This window comes from Odocoileus virginianus, chromosome 22 (assembly GCF_023699985.2).
Source record: "Odocoileus virginianus isolate 20LAN1187 ecotype Illinois chromosome 22, Ovbor_1.2, whole genome shotgun sequence".
Classification (NCBI taxonomy): domain Eukaryota; kingdom Metazoa; phylum Chordata; class Mammalia; order Artiodactyla; family Cervidae; genus Odocoileus; species Odocoileus virginianus.
This window is the reverse complement of record NC_069695.1, coordinates 699,400-706,161: the sequence shown is the minus strand read 5'-3', so window position 1 is coordinate 706,161 and position 6,762 is coordinate 699,400. Positions and strand designations below refer to the sequence as shown.

General features: G+C 44.6%; 1 pseudogene; it reads left to right on the top strand.

Annotated features, from left to right (window-relative positions):
- Positions 1-4,812: 4,812 nt before the first annotated feature.
- LOC110129859 (heterogeneous nuclear ribonucleoprotein H-like) lies at positions 4,813-6,316 on the top strand (annotated as a pseudogene).
- Positions 6,317-6,762: the final 446 nt, after the last annotated feature.

Here is a 6,762-nt window from a genome sequence, read left to right as displayed (position 1 = left end):
TGACATCGAGCAGGTATTACAGGCCCTTCACGTGCGTGTCTGCTCAGTCGCTTCGGTCACGTCTGACTCTTGGCGACCCCACGGACCGCAGCCCGCCAGGCTCCTCTGTCCATGGGAGTCTCCAAGCAATAAAACTGGAGTGGGTTGCCGTGCCCTCCTCCAGGGGATCTTCCCGACCCAGGGATCAAAGCAATGTCTGTTAGGCCTCCTGCACTGGCAGGCGGGTTCTTGACCTCGAGCGCCACCTGGGCAGCCCAGCCCTTCACAGAACTGAGCACAGGAGAGCCCAGACGTCAGTTCTCTCAGCCTCTTTTAACCTAGTAGTCTCATGCATGAGAACCAAGGTGTAAATCATCCAGATGCCATAAAAGGGGGGGTGGGGGGGGAGCACACTCACATACACACAAATTGAGGGAGGTTTGTGCAAGTGAACACGTTTCACCGCGCTGAGGGAAGGCTGTAGGAGCTGGGCGCATGCAGGCGGCGCCGGCTTTTGGAAGAGGTGCGGGAGGTCTTTCTTGTCCCAGCGGGAATCACTGCCTTCGCTTCAGCCTGCCCTCCTCGGAACCCTGACAGCAAACCAGCCGCCTCTGTCCCCAAGGTGTGTCCACTGTCAACGCCCCAGGGAAAACCTTAATCCTGAGAAGAATCTATCACAGCTTCAGGTCTCCATTTCAGTTCTCCTCACAGCAGTCTGTGCTTCAAAGCGCGCCCCAAACGAAACATACCGCCCATTTCCTGAACCAAGGCCCAGCCGGGCGGCATTATGGCCCCGCAGTCTCCTAAGACAGCCCCAGATGGCAGCAGGGGGTACCTGAGACCCTTCTCTGCACGGGTCTCTAGAAGGACCTCGAAGTCCCAAACTGCCCAAGACTGGAGAAGCGGCTCGACAACAGAGGAATGGCTGGCCAGTGCTGGGTCCCGTCCCTGCACTGTGTGAGCGCGGGCTAGCCACCTGCTTATCCTGAGGCTCATTCTCTTCACGTGACCTGCACGGTGTGACCGCGGGCTAGCCACGTGACCTGCACGGTGTACCTGCACTGTGTGAGCGCGGGCTAGCCACCTGATTATCCTGAGGCTCATTCGGTTCACGTGAGCAGTGGAAACACAACAGAACCCCCTGCGGAGGTGTCCGTGGTGACTGGCCGTGAGACACGCGGCACAAATGAAGTACTGGTACATGCTACAGCTTGGACGAGCCTGGAAAACATCATGCTGAGTGGCAGACACCGCTTACAAAGACCACACACTCTGATGCCCTTCATATGACGTGCGGAGTAGAGAAATCTGTACCGACAGCAAGTAGGCTAGTGGCTGCCGGGGCTGGAGGGAGAGCAGGGGCACAGAGTCTCCTCCGCCGTGATAAAAACGTTCTGAGGTTGACTGTGGTGATGGTGCACATAGCGAAGGAACTAACAGCTGTGAATTGTTCAGTTTAAATGGGTAAACTGTAAAAATATGAATGATATTTCAACAAAGCTGTCCTTAAAACAGACCTTAGCACAATGCCAGCCACGTATCTAATATTCGAAGAATGTCAGCCATTATCATTTATTAATTCATTCAAAAGGTATTTACTTAGTTTCTAATATAATTCTGGCACTTCCAATATAACTCCATTCTTTTTGTTCTTCTTATCATTTGTGTATTATTTTTACATGTGAGATTTTGCATGTCTGTGAAATATGCAAAGATGTTAATAATGCAGGAAAAGTAAAGTTTGACTAAATTGCCTCATTAAAAAGATAAAATTAATTTAGGTGAATAAGTTGTTTTAGATGTAAAGTTTTTACATGAGAAGTAGTCATGAAAACCTTGGACCCTTATAGGCACCTTAAGAATACCAACAAAATAAAGAGTCTTAATTTATTCAGAACTAGAGTTAATTTATTTACAGCCAACTTGGAAGGTTTTCTAAATGAGAAACACATAATTTAGTGACAGCAGACCAATTCTGTTTCTGCAGATGCGAGCATTTCAGATTTAAGAAACACAGAAATGAAGTGCCGCATTGACTGGTTTAAGCCCAACAACAAACAAACAAAATCTAAAAGCCATTTTTGAATCTCAGAAGACAGAAGACAATTATTCTAAGTAGCTCTGCAAATGCCATCCCCCTACTATATTTTCCATGACTTGCATAAAATAATCAAATTCTTCTGCTTTTGGCCTTTCTCTCCACCTTCAGTCACTCTCATGTCTTCCACCAAAGACTGCAGGTAGTGGATAAAATAATAGATTTGAAACCAAAAATGAAAGAAAAGAGAAGGAAAAAAAGAGCTGTAAAAATCTATCTCCAAATGATAAATTCTGTTACAAAAAAACATTTGCATGTACTTCGGCAAGTGCAGAGATTTAAATGGCGTTGGGCTATGCCAAGCTGGCATGCATGCCCGCTCAAAGCTGGTTGTTTTAACCATAATTGGGACCCTGAGCACAAAAGAGAACAAAGAAGCAAACTAAAAAGACAAAGCAGCCAGCCACCAGCTTGCCCCCGGTGAATCCTAACTCTATTTTTTATTTCAGATCAGATAGGCGGCTCACTAGAGAGCTCCCTCGACTTTCCAGTAAATTCTCGGAAACCAGGGCCAAATGCAAAGCATTTGAAGGCACCTGTAAAATCTAGTTTCTCCTAGAAATTCACTGACACCTTGGTTGCTGGGGCCAGAACCCAGATGAAAAAGTACATCTGTGCTGCTGAAAGATTTTTATTCTAAAACAACGCTCTCCAGGTGTCCTCTCTTTATAAACACTCCACGGGTTTGTCCCTTCACACTGTTTTCTAAACCACCAACAGCCACTGAAAAAAAGGAGGAAAATTCCCCTAAAAATATGGTATCCCAGGAAGTAATTTTTTCCTTATAGACATATTCAGAATTCCTTCCCAAGCAGATTCTGAAGCAAAACAAAGAAACCAAGCAGACAGAAAGTAAAAATTAACACAAGGTCGAGGAACAAATTGCCCATGTGGATCACACTCATTTCTTTTCTCCTTGAACACATGGCCAACTTACTTAGCCTGCTATACTAACAACATAGTAAGTTTAAATCATTTAAATTCTTTAATAATGATAACAATAATAATAGTAATCACAAGTGAGCTCTGCTTCTATTAAGACAAATATTTTTGATTAATTGCCCGTGTCACTGATATAACTATGTCCCTGTATACAGAGCTACATTTATCTTAATACACTTATTTGTCAGGAAGTCTTTTTTGAAGTATGTTGTTGTTGTCGTTTAGTCTAAAAATCGAATTGTCCATGAGATTTCCCAGGCAAGAATTCTGGAGTTGGTTACTTTCCTTCTCCAGGGGCTCTTCCCCACCCAGGGATCGAAACTGTGTTTCCTGCATCGGCATGAGGGGGTTTTTTGTTTGTTTTTTTACCGCTAAGCCACCAGGGGAAGCCCCTTATTGAAGTGTTGCTGTTGAGTCGCTGAGTCATGTCCGACTCTTTGCAATTCCAAGGACTGTAGCCCCCCCGGCTCCCCTGTTCATGGGGTTCTCCCAGCAAGAATACTGGAGTGGGCTGCCATTTCCTTCTCCACTTATTGAAGTATAGTTGGTGTATGATATTATATAAATTACAGATGTACAATATAATGATTTACAATTTTTAAAGATTATATTCTATTTATAGTTACTAATAAATATTTGCTATATTCCCTGTGTCGTACAAGATTCTTGACAAGTGCCTTCTATGGTTTTAACTGTATGATAGCTTGCTAGCTCAACTCAACCCTAAGTTTCTTGAGAAAAGTGACTGCTTTTTGTTACTTCTTTGTTTTCATTCCCTCTTCCCTCACACAGTGCTTGGCACGTAGTATGGCTTCAGAAACTGCTTCCAAAATATCTGCGTTACTGATGCATAGTTGGTATCATTTTAAGGCAACTTCTCTCAAAAAATGTCAGCTTAAAACCATTAAAAATTTCCATGGATTGATGCCCAAATTATAATTGATAAAGGATCTTCGCTATGCTTCCCCTTCTCAGTAGGTTTTGAAAGCTGTTGGAAAAGACCTTGATGCTGGCAAAGATTGAAGGCAAAAGAAGAGGGCAGCAAAGGATAAAATGGTTGAATAACATCACCAATTCAATGGACACGAACTTGGGCAAACTCCAAGAGATAGTGAGGGGCAGGGAGGCCTGGTATGCTGCAGTCCATGGGGTCGCAAGGAGTCTGACACGACTTAGAGGCTGAATAATAACAACAGGAAGAGGGAAAGTCATTCATGGTCATTTTATTCCATTTTGGCAAAACGTTTCCTGTTACTTTGGGGACTGTAATGTGATGAGAATATCTAGCTGGTCGACTACCATCTCTCCAAATTGTATTTGCCCACTATTTCCATTGTACTCCCAGAACCCCTCTGTCAAGGGAACCCAGAATGGTAGATAAATATGCAGATACAGGCCTTTTCTCTTTGCTTGCAGGCCAAGGCGCTGACAGTGAGCCTGGCGTCAGGATGGAATGCATGCCCTGGGCTCCTGACAATTGCTGGATCCACGCTCCGTCTCTCTCTCTCACATGCTTCATTCTTTGCTTTCTGTTAAGGATATGTATTGACTTTGCGGAACACTGCAGTGAGCTGTAAATGATGCATTTAATGAAAAATCCTTGCCCAGCACTTTGAAAGAGAACACAACAATGTAGGGTGATCATTGCTGGGCAGTGATGGGTGTTGTAATATCACATTCATCTGTTTCACCAGCAAGAGAGACACGCTGATTGGCAATATTTCAAGGGCATGTAGTAAGAAAACATCAACTGATATTTTAATCATATTTATTATTTGCTGTTTCTCCTCTCCCTATCATGGTAATCTTTGACTCTTTAAAGATTGGGGTCTTTTATTTCCCTCTTAGCTGTTCCAAAGTTGTATGGGCAGTCTGATTTGACGCCAGCACCCACTAAGAGATGATGATGCTGGGCACCGAAGGCGCGGAGGGGTTCGTGGTGAAGGTCCGGGGCTTGCCTTGGTATTGCTCGGCAGACGAAGTGCAGTGGTTTTTTTTCTGACTGCAAAATTCAAAATGAGGCTCAAGGTATTTGTTTCATCTACACGAGAGAAGGCTGACCGAGTGGCGAGGCTTGTGCTGAACTGGAATCAGAAGATGAAGTCAAACTGGCCATGAAAAAAGACCGGGAAACTGGGACACAGACATGTTGAAGGATTCAAATTAAACAACGTTGAAATGGATTGGGTGTTAAAGCATACTGGTCCAAATAGTCCCAACATGGCCAGTGATGGCTTTGTATGGCTTAGAGGACTCCCCTTTGGATATAGCAAGGAAGAAATTGTTCAGTTCTTCGCAGGGCTGGAAATCATGCCAAATGGGATAACATTGCCGGTGGACTTCCAGGGAGGAATACCAGGGAGGCCTTCATGTGTTTTGCTTCACAGGAAATAGCTGAAAAGGCTCCAAAGAAACACAAGGAAAGAATAGGGCGCAGGTACATCAGAATCTTTAAGAGCAGTGGAGCTTAAGTTAGAAGTCACTGTGACCCACTACGGAAACCTATGGCTGAGCAGTGGCCAGGTCCCTATGACAGACCTGGGGCTGGCAGAGGGTATCACAGCAGGGAAGAGGAGCTGGCTTCGAAAGGATGAGGCGTGGTGCTTACCATGGAGGTTATGGAGGCTATGATCATTATGATGGCTATAATGATGGCTATGGATTTGGGTCAGATAGATTTGGAAGAGACCTCAATTACTGTTTTTCAGGAACGCCAGATCACAGATACGGGGATGGTGGCTCTACTTTCCGGAGGACACCGTGGAACAGGACGCTCTGCACACACGCAAGGATTACCTCACAGAGCTACTGAGAATGGCACTTATAATCCTTTTTCACCACCCAACCCTGTGAGAGTACATATTGAAATTGGTCCTGATGGCAGAGTAACTGGTGAAGCAGATGACAAGTTTGCAACGCATGAAGATGCTGTGGCAGCTATGTCAAAAGACAAAGCAAATACGCAACACAGACATGCAGAACTCTTCTTGACTTCTACAGCAGGAGCAAGCGGTGGTGTTTATGCAAACCAGTCCAGTTATGGTGGCCTGGCCAGCCAGCAGCTGAGTGGTGGTTATGGAGGCGGCCGTGGTGGCCAGAGCAGCATGGGTGGGCATGACCAAGTTTTACATGAAAATCCAGCGGTGTTTCCATCAAACATTGCATAGGCAGCCAAGGAGCTGTGAGCAGCAGCTACCGCAGTAGTGGAAGCCGAGCATCTGTGGGCGTGAACGGAATGGGGGGACGTCCAGCACGTCCAGCACGAGTGGCGCACGGGGAATGTCATTGATCCTGATCACTGACCTTGGTCAACAGTTTTTAAAAGAAAAACTTACGTTGTAGCTGTTTTGTAATACACGTTTGTGATTTATGCTTACTCTAAGTGGAAATCAGGATTGTTTTAAAGACTTAAGGTTCGGTATTTTTGAACACAAACATTCATCTGGGGTGTAACAACCAGGTTGAGTAAACTATTACTGTTAAATAATCTTCAGCTTTTCTCAAGTTAGTTCTACTGTAGGATGTACTTCAGCAGTATGTGTATTTGGGTTAAAGCAGGTGAATTATGTTAAATGTTGCTCTCACATCACATTACATTGAACACTGGATGCATGTTGAAAGACATGCTTTTTTGTAAAACTCAACACAGGAGCTGTGTCTATTAAAAGTGAAACATTTGGCATGTTAATTCTAGTTTCATTTAATAACCTCTATGGCACGTAAGCTTACACTTTTTTTTAAGT